The following is a 16396-nucleotide window of genomic DNA, read 5'->3' on the forward strand; positions in this document are numbered from 1 at the left end:
AAGCCATCTAGTCCAGATGCTTTAGTACGCCCTAAGCTGATTAAAGAATTAAAAATTTCAAATTCATCAGGTAAAGCACAAAGCAAATTATTATCATCAACCGAAATGACAATATCAAAAAGACCCAATAATTCAGCATCAGGAGACAGATGCGAGGAGGAAAAAAAAGATTTAAAATCATTAACAAAGCAAGCTCCTATTTCAGATCGCTCCGTAAGCCAACCCCCAAGAGGAGATTTCAAAAGATTAATAGAATTTCGTCGCCGACGAATCAACGTACTAGTATGAAAAAACTTGGTATTGAGCTCCATAGTGGTAAGTCATAATTCTCGAGATTTTTGCTTCCAAAGAGATTCCTCTTGTAGAAGATAATCATTTAGCAGAGACTGAAGATGAAGCTCCAAAGCAAGATTAGAATCAGAAGGAGGAGCTTGTTGGGTAATATCAAGGAGAGAAAGAGTCCTATCCACTTTTGTCCTAATATCCCCAAAGTAGTGCTTATTCCAATATTTAATAGCAGTTTTTGTAAGCTTCAATTTTTTTGCCAAACAATAAGAGGGGGATCCCGAAATAAGATTTGACCAAGCCTCCTCAATCACAATGCCACAAATAGGATCACGAGTTCAAAATTCTTCAAATAAAAAAGGTCTAGGGAGAGAAGGAGAAGGAATAGAGGTATCCAATAGTAACGGGTTATGATCCGAACAATGAGCAGGGAGATGTGTGACAGAATAAGAAGGGAAAAAATGGATCCATTGACTAGTAGCTATACTCCTATCAAGTCTCTCCTTAATCAAATCAAACCCCTGACGATGATTTGACCAAGTATATGGATTACCCGAAAAGAGAAGATAAGGACTGTGCTCCCTAATTAAAGCCCGAAGACTGCGAACTGTAGAGGACTGAGCTAGCTAAACCTCTACAGTTCCAGGAAATGATAATCATGGAACTGGAGGGGGCATGGCAGAGCCAGCCGCCTCAAAAGATGCTGAAGTCTGAATATCCACATGAGCATCTGCACGGGGAATTTCATCCACAAGAACTAGCTGAGTTACACTGCGTGATTTTTTTGGAGCTTTATACAATTTCTTCCCTGCCTAAGGTGACAGAGGCTCAGAGGGATTTTCCGAACCAGTAGATATCAAACCCGGAGAAGAGGCTGCCAGAGAAAGATCTGGGGGAGGTCCAAAAATACCCAGAGCTGGTGGAGAGTTCCTCAAAGAAGTGAGAGATTGAGCAGCCAAGAACATGCGATCCCGAAGGCTACTAGGAGTAGACAATCTCTTCGGAGGATGGGAAAATAAATCCGAAACCTCCGTTACGGCAACCCATTTGTGACCCGAGAGAGTGCTCAACTCCGAGAGAGGAGAAGGATAAATCCCAGAAATTGGAGCCCTACCCCTGACGACTGACACTTGTGTTTTTGGTAAATAGGGGTGGTGCCGTGCAGAAGCTCTAGGGGAGGGGGATTTTTTGGTGGGGGGAGGTTGGCTATGTGAGTCTATTGGTGGGGAATAATAGGACGGAGAGCTAGAATAAATTTGGAAGGGGGGGGGGGGGGCAGAGAGACAATCGGCTAGGTGTATATATGGGGATTATCAGGGAGGGAGGAATGGGGGTAATCAAGCATCACAGAAACAGGATCATGTAAAGGTGGAGAAGGAAGAGGTCTTACATGTTGCTGGTGTGAGATTGGATCCGTAGCATGCATGGGTGAACCAAAGAGCTGGATACCCGCAGTAGAATGTGGGAAGCCTGAGTAGAAGTGCAATGCAGAAGGCCAAAATACAGTAAGCCCAGAAGAGGTGTGGCTCATTACCCTGTGAGCTGTTGAGCAAGCTGCAAATGACCATGATTGTGCTGATCATGGGGACCTAAAACATTCAGCCCAGCAGAGGAAAGGCCCGAAGAGAATAGAGGATCAGTCGATGGGTCATGACCCAGAATAGGAGCCCGACCCAAAATATCAGAATCAGATGAGTCCAAAGAGGAAAAACCAGAGATTTTTTCTTTGCCTTTTGATGATCTAGCAGGGTGAACTTGGGGGGACGTGGCAGCACCCTGTCCAGAAACTCGGTTGTACGATTTAGGGGGAGTGAGTGGCCTTGATTCATGGGGCAAAGAAGCTTCTCCCGCAAGCTTCATTGGAGAGGAGCTTCGGAAGAAACCTTGCGCATGGAGAGGAACCGAAAAGGCCGAAGATACACCCTGCAGAAGCAAAACAGAACCCATAGCAGCAGTGTAACTCAGCTAGTTCTTGTGGATGATACCTGATTTTTCGCCATCTTCCACATCAAGAACCTCGAGACCGATGAGTTTACCTATCTTGATGGCGTTGACAGTCATCATGTTTTCAAGAGGAAGACCGTGCACTTGCACCCAAAAAGCACATGTAGTAAGATCAACCTCCTCCAAAGTGAGTTCAGGTGGCCACGGTTTCACTACCAATAGTGATCCCTTAATATTATAGGGACCATTGTCCATAATTTCTTGAACTAAATTTTCCTTAAAAACTGTAAAAAGAAATCTGTCTCCTGGAAGTAAATCCACCTCAAACGGTAAAGCAAATTTCCAAGAAAGATTGAGAATATCATGTACCCAATATAGAGGTGGATTTGGAGAAATCAAACGACCCAACAGGCGAAAAGAGTTGTCTTGTGGAAAAACAATAGGAGCCGACTCCAAGGGACATGGATCATCAATATTAAGGGCTTTTGTTTCCTGAATAAGCGCTTGAAGGTTGATGGTTGGTTGGTCCATTTTTAGACGAAGAAAAGGACAGGAACAAAGGGAAAGTGAATAGGATGGAAAAGCAGGGAAAAAGTATGGTTGAAAAAGAAAGGTTGAAGATTTAGGTGTGAGAATTGACAGGGGAGAGAGAGGTTAAGTGAAAAAAGGTGTAGTAGAAAAGGTTGAAAAAACCTTACTCTCATTAGAGAGAAGGCATATATTCTCTCACTAGAATCGTCTGAAAATGAATGGATTTTTTTTTAATTTGTTTATTTAATATGATAATTAATGACCTCTTTTACCAGCTACTGCACTACATCAACATATAATATAAATGTATCATCAAGAGTGGTGTGTCGTATATGTGAGTACGTAATGGTGGCAGCACCATCTCTGATGTTTAAGTTAGTGATTAAAAATAATAATAATTAAGAGACATAAGAGAATGAGTGAGTAAGAAACTCTGTACCGACTTTCTTATAGCCGACTTCTCTCATTTGTTTTGAGTTTGGGAGTGCCATTTTTTGCCTGATTTGTTGGAGCATTCTTCGGACTTTTCATGCCTTGGTAGCTCCCTTGATTAAATGAGTTGTACATTGTCGTTCTCAGTCGATTCCTGCCTTTTTGGGCTTCCCAGACGAAAGCATCTTCCCGTGTTGGAGGTAGGGGTGGGCATCGGTTCGGTAGGCGGTTAAGTCGGTCGGTTAACCGACTTTTGTCGGAATGCAGTCGGTGAATTTATTTCGGTTAAGCGGTTGGTTTAAGTCGGTAAAGCGGTTAATAGGTGGTCGGTTAAGTCGGTAAAGCAGTTAATAGGCGGTCGGCTAAGTCGGTAAAGCGGTTAATAGGTGGTCGGTTAAGTTGGTTAAATCGGTTAATATTCGGTTAACATGGGTAATGAAACGACTTCGTTTTGACTTTTTTAAAGGAAAAAAATAGGATCAAACATTTTGTTTTTACTAAAACGACGTCGTTTCGTTTTATGTCAGTTCGGTTAATCGGTTCGAAATCAAAGGCGGTTCGGTTCGGTTACCGCTTAAACGACGGTTCGGTTCAATTCGATTACTGCTTAAAAGGGGGTTCGGTTCGGCTCGTTTACCAAACCAGCTTTCGGAATAAAATTTTATACCGACTACCGAACCAAAAATTAGTCTGTAGAGTCGGTAGGCGGTCGATGGCGGTTCGGTTCAGTAAGCGGTCGGTAGGCGGTAGGCGGATAATTTGCCCACCCCTAGTTGGAGGTGTGTATCTTTTCTTTCGTAATCTCTTCCTTCTCGGTACCTTTGATCCCGAGATCTTCCCTTTCCAAGCGAGCTTCTTTCTAAGCAATATTTCCTAGAGATTTGCGCTGCACTCCATGGTCCTTGTGAGACTCGTGGGCCGACAAGGAGCACTCAATGAAGATATCCTAATTCCATTTTTGGGCTTGGGCTATTTATTGGCTCTCATTCAAATAGTCTCCCATTCCCTTAAGTTACGGGTGTAACCAGATGGAATTAAGCGGGATCACTCACATTCTAATATCTATACATATAATACTATAATTTCATTCGGTATTTATCCAATAAAATTGATGTGGCACTCCTAACTAACTTTTGGATTAATCATTGTTTAATAATAATAATAGGGATAATTATACTTAACCCCCCTGATTTATCCACGGTGTGGCGATTTACCCCCCAATGTACCAAAATTGGTACATGACCCCCCCGAACTTGCCAACGTGTGGCAAAATCAACCTTCCGTCCAATCGACCGTTCGTTTGGACGAAAAATCGGTCACGTGCAAGTCACGTGACCGTTTAAGACAGAGACCCTCCCCAAGTCACGTGACTTGCACGTGACCGACTTTCCGTCCAAACGAACGGTCGATTGGACGGAAGGTTGATTTTGCCACACGTTGGCCAGTTTGGGGGGGGTCATGCACCAATTTTGGTACATTGGGAGGTAAATCGCCACACCGTGGATAAATCAGGAGGGTTAAGTGTAATTATCCCATAATAATAATAATAGCAAAAGATCAAATTGTTGATTTTGAATACCATGTCAACATTATTAGATAATTATAGAATAAAAATATAATATTTAACATTACCATATATATGTATATTAAATAATTTGAATACCTGCAAGACGGATAATGAATAAGATCGAAGACTTGTCAAAGGTTTCAATTAGGAATAACTGTCATGCTTAAGTTAGCAAAAGATTGATCATTTTCTCTCGATGAAAGCCAGGAGAAGTGTAATATGAATAATATTATATGGCCCTATACCTGGATAGGTCGTAAGCTCTTCTTATGTGAAGAGCCTGCGAACAATTTATAGTGTTGACTAGGTGTCGTTTGGTGACAAAGCGTGGATCTAGCTAAGTATAGTGTCAAATTTGTCTCCTAGCAAGGTGTGCCATTGGCCAGGTGTCGCATGCTGTAGGGGTACAACCATGGCAATCCTGCTTGGTAATGTCGGGCTACGGTCGTTATATATCAAGTGTCACGCAAGATTGTGTGTTCACTGACAAGCTAAAGACATTGCCTAATTTTCTGCTGAGAATAATGAGACAGTTAGCTATAAAGAAATAGTGAAGAGCTATTCTCTGCACCACTTCTTAATTGTTATCTAAACAATTTGCGTGTTGGTTCTCACGGTCCATCGAAGCTCGTGACTTAGCTAGCTTGGGCCGAACTCTCCATACTCAGGCTTGTATTCTCATCTTGTGATGATCGGATGAACGATCGATATATCAATATATATCCACATTCATCATGCAAATTGGGCATGTAAGCCATGCAAATTTCATAGCCCATGCAATCATTATATTTTTCCTTATCCAATTCATCCCATTAATTGTACGTAAGCAACCTTTTTTTATGAGGCTTTTTGTTTGTCTCTCCTCGATTTTGACATGTTGGGTTGCTAAAGAAATGGGAAATTTGTTTCCACCCAAACCATTTAACTTCTCTAATTACAAACCATATGTATGAGGCTTAACCCATTGTATATATAGACAGATGGCCTAGAATAATCCAATTTTAATAGTTTTGGCAGGTATATATATATATAATTAACTGCGAGTAAGAGCAAATTTTAGTTGAATTGAAGTGAGCCCGCCCGCTCCTTCCCTAGTCAAATTTCCTTTGTCATCTTTGGGCTGTCTTTATCTTGGAGAGGCTATATATGTTAGTGAATATATAGCACCAAAAAAAGTTAAAGTAATTCTTCACCCTATTTTTTTCCTTCGGAAAGTTCTCAATATATGTTCGAACAAGTTGTTGTTGTGTACTCACATTCAGCAAATTAATAGTTCAATTTTTTTTTTTTTCAAAAATATATTAATGTTGCTGATGTAAGCGAGTTTTATCAATTTTTTGTTAGATTTGTTTTACTTAAAAAATGATATTTTCTGATTTTGACATCACTTTGGTACTAACTGATCATGGAGGGCGGCGTAGTGGGTTCACAATAACAAACAATAATATAAAGAATCACAACTCTTCTCAAATCAAGATTCTATCAAGGAATCGATGTAAAATTAATATATAGAAAATCACTCATTGAGTGTTTCATATTGATAAACTAATAAAAAAATATAAGTCATAGGCTAAAGCCATCTTAATAGGATTATATAAAGCCTAAATTTGAAACTTAAAAAATAATAAAAAAAAAAAATAAAACACTTTGCAATACAAATAATACAAAATGACAACTTTTGCCTAGTAAGCGTTGGAATTACAAAATTTTCATGAAGTATAAAATTGTAGCCCTCTGAATAAGATTTTTAACGCCACTAAGTTTATCTCAATCCGATATTAGAATCAAAATATATGATTTTTAAGTAAAATAAATCTAACAAAAAACTGATAAAACTCGCTAGTATGTGTTGTAGATGCTAAAATATATATTAAAGAATTAAATTTATTTTTTTTGTCAGCTTAACAATAATTGATTTATGAGCAGCATACAGTAGCGTACTTGAATCAGAACTATGCTTAATTTTGTAATTCAGCAGTAATTAATAGTTGTTCAATAGAACACCAATAATAATATAATATCATCAATTAATATTAGCTTCAAAGCTATATGATCACCAATAATTAACCACATCCCCGAGAGTTTTGCACTATGCATGAACCCCTCGATCCACACATGCATGCATCTTGCAAGGATAAATTCCACTCGAACAATTCTTTCTGCTGCTTCAGCTTAATTTCTCGAAGATAGTGCAAGAGAAATATTCAGCTTTTAGACATATATACTATAAATACAGAACAGAACATTAAGCTAGCAATAAATTAACGAACATGCATGCTTAATCAAGAGTTTTAACGTACGTACAGACATCATCAACAGACTTGATGATCATGTGATCATGATCGTCAGTACTACTGTCCGGCCGGTGAGTAAAATATGACGATGTCAGCCTCTTCAGGCAATCTAAACCTCACCTTCTTTTCCGAATTCCCACTTTCGCTTCTGCTAATTATTGAAGAAACCTTGGGACGTTCTTCTTCATGATCACCACGTACCCTTTTCTCCAGGGAGAAGCTGTCTCTTGCTTTACAGGATAAAGCTGTACGGCATCCTTTATGATCAAGATGTACAGTACTTTTCTCCGTGGAGAAGCTCGATGAAGCTGTTTGGACTACTCTACTTGAAGATGGGTGCACCCTTTTATAAGAAGAGCTCCTGCTTGGAGAAGCCATGAGCAGCTCCTCCAGAGTAAACTGATCTCTCACTTTTGAAATCTTCTTCTTCATCGTCTTCTTTGTCTTCAAGCGCCGCTCTGGTTTCATCAACTCAATGATTGATGATCCTGCGCTGGTGATATTACTATGATAATTATGAGAGCTGACTGCTTTTGGCTGCCGACCCTTTGAAGTGGAACGCCTGAAAGTACTGCTGAGATTGGCGCCCATTGAATCCTCCAAAGGGAAATGATTAATGAAAAAAAAAATCAAGATGAGAAATGGATTGAATGAGAGTTTTGGAGGGGATTATAAATAGCCTTGTGGACGGAAGAGCCTATGGGACCAGCATTGTTAATTCACATGATCATCAGCACAATGATACCTTAGTTATCATCATTTTTTAAAAATAAAAATAAAATCATCTCTTGATCTACATGTTCCATGTCCTCATGCATGTATTGGAGCAATCACAACTAGCTATTTATTTAGTAGAAATGACTTCCGAATTATCATACTTTTTATAATGAGTATCTATTTTAAATTCAGATAATTAAAAAAATAAAAAATAAAGGAAAAAGTAAGGCTTGCGTTTTATGTCCCGGGCACACAAAAACGCGAGCTATAAGTACGTACAACATTAATAATTAAAAATGTGTCACTCTCAACTTAATTTTATCTTGTAAAATAAAATGGTCAAAGCCTAATATAATGTATATATCTGGGGATGTAATCGAGCCGAACCAAGTCGAGTTTGAAGATTTTCAGACTGGCTCGTTTATGAGTCGAGCTTAAATAGTTGAGTTCGAATTCAAGCCGAGCTATAAATTGCATGCTTAAGCCTGGCTCGTTTAAAATTCGAGCAAGTTCGAACTCAAGCTCGAGTTTGTTAAAAATGATATTCGAGCCGAGTTGGGTTACTCGACAAGCTTAGCTCAAGTAGAGCTTGAGGTACGGTAGACTATTAAATTTTTCAATTAGTGATCAAAGCAGAATTCAAGCCAAGTTTATGAACAACTTCTATGCATTTATTAATAACATAAATATATAATATGTAACTATATAAGGCATATTATAAAATATAGTACATAACTATAGTTTATAAGTAACAAATTAACAATATGTTATTATATATAACTAGAGAGTATAAACTATGATATATGTATAATGTGAACAAATAGTAAGTCATAATATTCTATAAAACTAAGTAACTATAATATAAGTATAATATATAACTATTGTTAACCATATGTGATGTTAGGGGTGGGTATCGGGGGAATCGGGAACGGTAGGGGGTTTTCCGCCTACCGTCCCGACTTTGTCGGTGAAGTCGGTAATTTCACCGACTTCCTTCCGACGAGATTTATTTCAACCGTTACCGTCACCGGTAACCGGTGACTGTAAACGGTCGGCAATCAGTTAGAGGTTTGCTTTGTTGTTACTGTTAGTTTGTTTGTACACCAAAAAAAAAAAAAAAAAAAAAAAATGAGAGAGACGAAAATGAGAGACTTTGCTATTAGACTGACGAGAAAAATGGCTTCTACGTTGCTGGTTCATGAGGCGGCAAGACTACGGTTATGGTGGTGGTGGCGACTGCGGCGATGGGCTGGCAGCCACTGGTTGGTCTGGTTGTTGGCTTATTGCTTTGAAAGAGCAAATGAGGGACATCAACTCCTGAGAGAGATTTTCACAAAATAAACCTGGTTCAAACTTATACAGACTCTCAAGAGAGAGAGATAGGAAGCTGAGCATGAACCGTGTCTTAATACTTAGAAAATGGATCAAAAGCTTTTGGTGGGACGACCATGATCTACGATAAAGATGGTTTATGGATCATGTAACTGTTACACGGTGAGCAAGAGCACATACACCTTAATCATGTTTTCCATTAAGAGTCAAAGACAAGTCTCATTGTGCAGTAGTGTCAGCTAGTTTTATAGGCTATCATTATTCCTTGTAGCAAAAGATATGGGCCTTGTTTGTTAAGCCACGTTATAGTACAAAGTAATGCGAACTGGTCCCACGCTTGCCATTTTCTTTAGCTTTTTCAGTTGAATTTGTTCTCATAGAGAGAGAGAGGAGAGTTAAAGTTGAACTGTTTTGGGCGTGGAATTGTCAACGAAAAACTTTGATTATATATTTCTTTTTCTTTTTCTTTTTTCTCAAAAGGAGGGAGACATGTGGAAAGCTGTCCACAATGGAAAAGGGCAGTTGTTCGTGGCTAAAGGGAAGGGAAAATGCATATGGAGAAGATTTGGTTTTTGAACTGAGGGGCAATGTCACGCCCCCGTTTTGGGATATAAGGGGAAATGCGAACTTAAGTGCTAAAAACATTTAAATGGAATGGTACATTTAAAACATATAGATTGTAACTTCCTATTTTATTATTTGTGCCTATTAACTATTCTTTACAATGTCATGAATCCCAACCAAATACTTACTTTACAACATAGATGTTAGGTCAATCCTCAATGATCTATTGTTCTGACCGAGGTCTACGCATTATAAAGAAATGACTCCGTCATACTGTTTTACCTGAAAAGATTTGGGGAAAAAATTGGTGAGTTCGACAACTCAGTAAGGAAAGCACAACAAACAAGAGTGTGGTATTTTTCAGAAATTCTAAATAAAGTTCAAATAATTTAGCAAGTAAAGAAACAGTTAAATGACATATAATTAGATCAAATGTATAATGAAAGGTGCACGAATCATTTATGCAGCATGTAAGTTTTAACTCTCTTGGCCCAATTCCGCTTTTAACCATGAGCGGCGCACTTTTGGCTCGTCCCAAAGGACAACTATGGGCTCATCATGTCGTCACAGGAGAGAGCTGTACCGGGTTGGAAACTTTCTTAGGTGAAGGCCACCCGGCCGGTAACCCACACTTTAGTCCTTCCGTTTGAATTTATTAATAAAAAATATTAAAACTTATATATTTAATAAAAAAAAAAAACAAAAAGCAAAAAAAAAAAAGGAAAGTGGGTGGCTGCCATGGGTCCGGACACCCCGCAACCTGAGGGGTTGCACGGCCACCGTAGTTTTTCTTTGAGATGGCCGCATGCCGCAGGCCACCCCAGCCTAAGGGGTGGCCATGTAGCCACCCCAAAAAAACCTAGGGTGGCCGCATGGCCTCCCAAGCTGCGGAGTGGCAGTCAGCCGCCCCAAACGTAGCCGAACTCACCTCTGGGGCCACCCCCTCTACTTAAGAGGGTGCTTACCACCCCCTCCGGCAGCCACCCCCTCTTCCTTTGTTTTATTTATTTACTTTTTTTTTTTTATTTAAGTTGAGGGTATTTAGGTCATTTTTTTAAAAAAATTGAGTTATGGTATTTTAGTATTTTCACGAGTTAGGCTGACAAAAAAGGGGCAAACATATAACTGTGGTAGTTGAATACTCTTTTTTGGTCAAATTGGTAGTTCATTGAGGCATCGCGCATTTTTTGGTAATTGATGGGGGGAAAAGGTAATTACCCCTAATTAAAAATCATATGTTTAATCGATCCTTCACATGTCTGTAAAAGTGCACTTTGAGAAGCCATCAATTAGTCAGTGACTTGGGTATTTTGAGTATTAAGCACATCTATTGATGGATTATCATAAATCCATATAGTTTAATCGATCAAGTAATCATATCACAAATTATTTGACTTATTAACTACGATTGATCTTATATTCGATCAAACTTTTAGTCATTTCATGTTTAACATATCATGATTGATCAAACTAATGCACTAGGATCGATCGGGCTGATACACAGGCATAGATAATAAAAAATCCATATAGTCCGATTGATAAAACTAATGTACTAGCATTGATCGGATTTTCGATCAAACCTTTAACTGTGTCAAGTTCAATCAATCATTCGATTGTATCACAATTATTCAAACTAATGATCAATCCTTCGATCGATCATACTAATGCGTTAGGATAATACAAAATCCAAAGAGTTTGATCAATCAGACTAATGCATTAGGATCGATCAAACATTCGATTGAACTTGGAATTATGTTAAGTTTGATTGGTCTTAAAGAAGATTATGGTTTATTTGATCTTACAATGATCGAACTAATGCATTAGTATGGATTGGATATTCGATCAAACTTTTAATCGTGTCAAGTTCAATTGATCATTTGATTTGACCACAATCAATCAGATTGATCTTATAATGATTAATCAGACTAATGCACAACTATAAATAATACAAAATCCTTATAGTTCGATCGATCAAACTACTTTACTATTATAGATAGGATATTTGATCAAACCTTCAATTATGTCAAGTTCGATTCATCAAATTGATGTGTGAGGATCGATCGGATTGATTGAATTGATCTTATAATTATTGATCAGACTAATGCACAGGAATAAATTAAAAATAAAAAATTGAAATAGAAAACTTTACTAATAATATGAAAATCATTAATTTTTTATAGAGTTTTTTTTTTTTTTTTTTTTTTGCCACCCTTTCCTTGTTTATATATATAGATATTTCCTATTTTCTTCATTTTTATGTTTTTTATGAGACATATGATCACGTGGTAGGTTTTGATTGGTCTGACATAAAATTTTATTTATGATACAAATTAAATAAAACCTAGTTATATATAAAAATAAAAATTAAAAAAAAAAAAAAAAATGTCGTTAAAACCAAAAGATTGAAATGGCATTTAACCCAAAAATTAAAAACTAAAAAAATAGAAAAACTTTTCTAATAATATAAAAAGAAGTGTTTTTTACTATAGGTTTCAATTTTATTTTTAATTTTTTTAAAAAATTTAATAGGTTTATATGATTTTTTTTTTTTTTTTTGTTATATAGGATTATTAGCGTCGACTTAATTTGGACGCTAATAATAGGTTATTAGCGTCGACTATTGCAAGTCGACGCTAATAACCTATTATCAGCGTCAACTTTAAGGTTGACGCTGATATGTTTCATTTTTTAAAAAAATAAAAATAATTTTTTATACAAGACCATCAGCGTCGACCCTAAAGTCGACGCTGAAGACCAATTATTAGCGTCCATTCCTCGATGTGGACGCTAATAATATATTATCAGCGTCGACCTCCGGTGTCGACACTGATGTGCTTCTTTAGATACCACATCAGCGTCGACTCCAACGGACGCTAATAATATATTATTAGCGTCGACGAAAGTGGACGCTAATACTGAATATGTCGTTGCTATTTCGCAACCCGCGCAAGTCAAAATTTCCCGCCTAATTATTAGCAACGACACATTAGCGTCGACTGCAAAGTAGACGCTAATAGTGACATTTTTGGAAAAATTAGCGTCGACACTAATAGTCGACTATTAGCGTCAACTGTAAAAGTGGACGCTAATAGTCGACTATTAGCATCGACTTTACGTCGACACTGATAGTGTCGCCCCTAATAGGCGAATTTCTTGTAGTGCGGGGTGTTACAAACTCCCCCCTTAAACCCTTGACGTGCTCGTCAGGGTCATGTCATACGATGCTCCAATACCACATGACCTGGTGTTACTAGGTGGCTCTGATACCATTTGTAATAACCCAATGAAAAACATTACCCACATCTGCGCTATCACCCTAAAAGGACTAGTCAATTTGGAGTTTTTCCTATAATTTTTTATAAAGTTCAGTTTCACCTAATAACCAGGCAATGTGAGACTTAGTATCCATGAGTATTTTTATAAACCGCTCACTCTATATGAGTTATTCATCTCTTTCCAATATGAAACCGAAGTGTTACACTAAAAATAAGGAAAACTTTTGTTTATGCATGGAAAGGTCATGTGGATACCATTTGCAATTGGATCATGAATATTAACCATTGGAATGTTTAAGTAAACATGTAATGCCTCTAGAAGGAAGTGAATAGAGATATTGGCTATCAGATTTTTTTTATTATTATTTGGCCTAGTAAAAATAAGGTTAACAAACAACTTCTACCATAGACAAAAGAACAGGCTGAGACTAAAAGCTTGTTTAGGATTGCGTTAAAACTAGTGAATGAAGCTTCCTAACATGCATGTATTACACGCTACCACATCAACAACTAGAAAACTATCTTCTAGAGGGAGCTAAACGTTATGTACAAGGTACCTAGCTATCACCTATGAACATCAACTACAGAATCGTCAAGATCTAGAAATTTGGTGATGCCTAGAAACCACCTCCACTCCTGCCATTTCGATCAGCTGCAGAACATTAATTAAAACATTATGTGGCGAAAACAAAAGGCAAAAAAGGATATAAATTAATATGTTGCTTCCATAATATATATATATATATATATAGTCCTTTGGAAAACAATATATTCCATGGTGCTATATATTAAAAGTTATGAGAAGCTAGCAGATCGAAGTCCCCCTTAATAGCAAAAATAGTACATATGTAACTGAAAACGGCAATTTACCGAATATTTCGGGTCTATCTATAACTGTAAACTGAAAACAGCTCGGATATATATATACCTCAATATCACCGGTACCTAAACCCGGCCAGAACATAAGATAAATTAAGATATTTTCAATTGCAACGTTGATAAATTTTCATCGTTTTAATAAAACGCTGACAATTTATTGTCGTTTTGAAATATACGTCACAAAAGGTTTTATCTTTCCTAGCTTATATAAATAAACTTTGAAAATTATCAACGATTTCTGTAAGAGTCGGTAAAAACAATTTTTATCAGCATTTATTTGGTCGCAGGCTGGTAAAAAAGGCACGATATTAATAGCTTCTTCTTCTTCTTCTTCTTCTTTTTTTAATTTTTTAATTTTTTAATTTTTTTTTTTTGTAGTTAATTAACTAAAATTTTAATTGAGAGTTTGTAAGACTGTGTGTGTAGTTATGGGGGCCGATACTTGCCCCGCACTTGAAGGTCAAAGAACTCGGTAACTTGATGATCGATGGAAATGCTAGCAACTAAAGCCCCGGTGAACGACAGTCATAACTATATATAATGGTTTTAAAGTAGCGAAATTCTTTATCGGGACAGTCGTGTGTGTGTATATATATATATAAGAATTGCATGTTAGGTTTGCATAGATTTCTACTGCTAATATTGAAGTTTCTCTTAACAAAGTCACATACTTTTTTGTCGAAAGCACAAGACAATCAAAGGCCTCTTTCGTTGCAGCTTCCCGCAGGTTGTTTCCACCAAATTTCATGTAAATTAAACCTTCAAAAACACGAAAGCCGACACATATACTCTTAACAATGTCAGCAGGTTAGGTTTTTAGGACACATGACCAAGTTTATGGGATCAATATACCATCAAATAATGTCACAATTAATTAAGACATTTTTTAAAGTTTAAATATATACTTTATTTTAAAAGTAATTAATGAAACATAAAGTTCTTTATGAAAAAATTAGCTCAAACTATTGAAATTGAATATATATATATATATATATATAGATGCAAATTAATACAACGCAATTGATTGAGACATGGTGGCTTATCTTAATTGTGTCCTGATCTGTGATGGAGATGCTTGATTGGATTGGAACTTTGGATAATGGGTTGTGATTTTCAATAATTCTCTGTCCTAATGAGTGCAAAATCCCCTTATGGGGTCAACTATGGAGGTAAACCATCCGTACACTATTAGTTGGATTTGGATTTGCCGCAAATTGGTCGCCGAATTATAATTTGTCCGATGATCTTTGAACGAGAGAGAGAGAGTTCTTATGAAGTTCACGAATTCAAACGGGTGATCAAATAAAACACGTGAATCTTTTCGAAACTCACCCTTAATTAGTTAACTATTCGAATCGGTTACAACTGTTATTTAAAAAAAATGACTAACTATATTAAAGTATTCTTAGTAAACTTATCAAAATAATTTTTTTAGTTATTTTAGTTAGTTAATTTGTTGAAATGATTTAAAATGAGTTTTCAGTAGCCTCATCAAAATAATAAAAAAAACTACTATTTCTCTGTTTAAAAAAATTATTTAAATGGAATAGTGATTTTAAATAACTAAAATGGTGAGGCTCTTAATAGAAGGTTAAAATAGAGAGAAATGATTTTTAGTTATTTTGATTAGTAAAATTTACTGGGACTACTAAAAATGCTGGTTCGTTTGGCAATCATGATTGCAAAAACAAATATAATTCTGTTTTTGTTTTTTCAAAAAACAAATTATATTTTATTCAACTTTTTAAAAAATAAATTATATTTTATTCATTTTTTTTAATTTTATATTACAAAATCAAACTTCGAAATTCGCACATTAAATAAAAAATAAATTCTAATTTCAAAAGTCAAACACCCAAATGAAACCATCATCAATTGTACTCAAATATAATAAGAAAGAGAAATACTAAAAGCACAACCTTAGCACAACTTTAACACAACCCAACACATTGGGGTGGAATCTATGTGTGTGAGTCGATAAATGATCTTTACACTCATTTCTTACAACAGCCCTACACTGATGTGGCTAGTAATATTTTATTATTATTTTTTTGTTTTCTTTTGTTTTCTTTTCTTTTTGTAAAAAAATAATAAAATATTACTAGCCACATCAGTTTGTTGTGGGACCGTTGTAAGAAATGAGTTTAAGGATCATTTCTCGTGTGAGTCCTACCCCAATGTGTATTGGGTTGTATTAAGGTTGTGCTAAAGGGTTGGGCCCAATCATAATAGTTTGGACTTTGGACCTCCACTGTTTTAGGTTCTGAGAGTGCAATTGTGGAAAAGCACCAAATAAAGTTTGAGACATTTAAACATAAAGCCACTTTAAGGTGGGATTCTTTTCTCTTTCTCCTTTCTTTCCTCATTTTTTTTTAAAAATCTTTGTTATTATTTTTTCCTTTAGAAGATGCATTAATTGACACGAGTTTGCATGGTGTGTGTGATTTGATGCAAAACCAAATAGTCTTTTGGGTTTTAAATGCATCACAAATAGTATTTATGGACAACTTATAAATCTGGTTTATACTTTCAATTATTTTTCATTCAAAAATTTAACGGTCCATCGCGTTAAATTT

Source organism: Alnus glutinosa, chromosome 5 (assembly GCF_958979055.1).
Source record: "Alnus glutinosa chromosome 5, dhAlnGlut1.1, whole genome shotgun sequence".
Classification (NCBI taxonomy): Eukaryota; Viridiplantae; Streptophyta; class Magnoliopsida; order Fagales; family Betulaceae; genus Alnus; species Alnus glutinosa.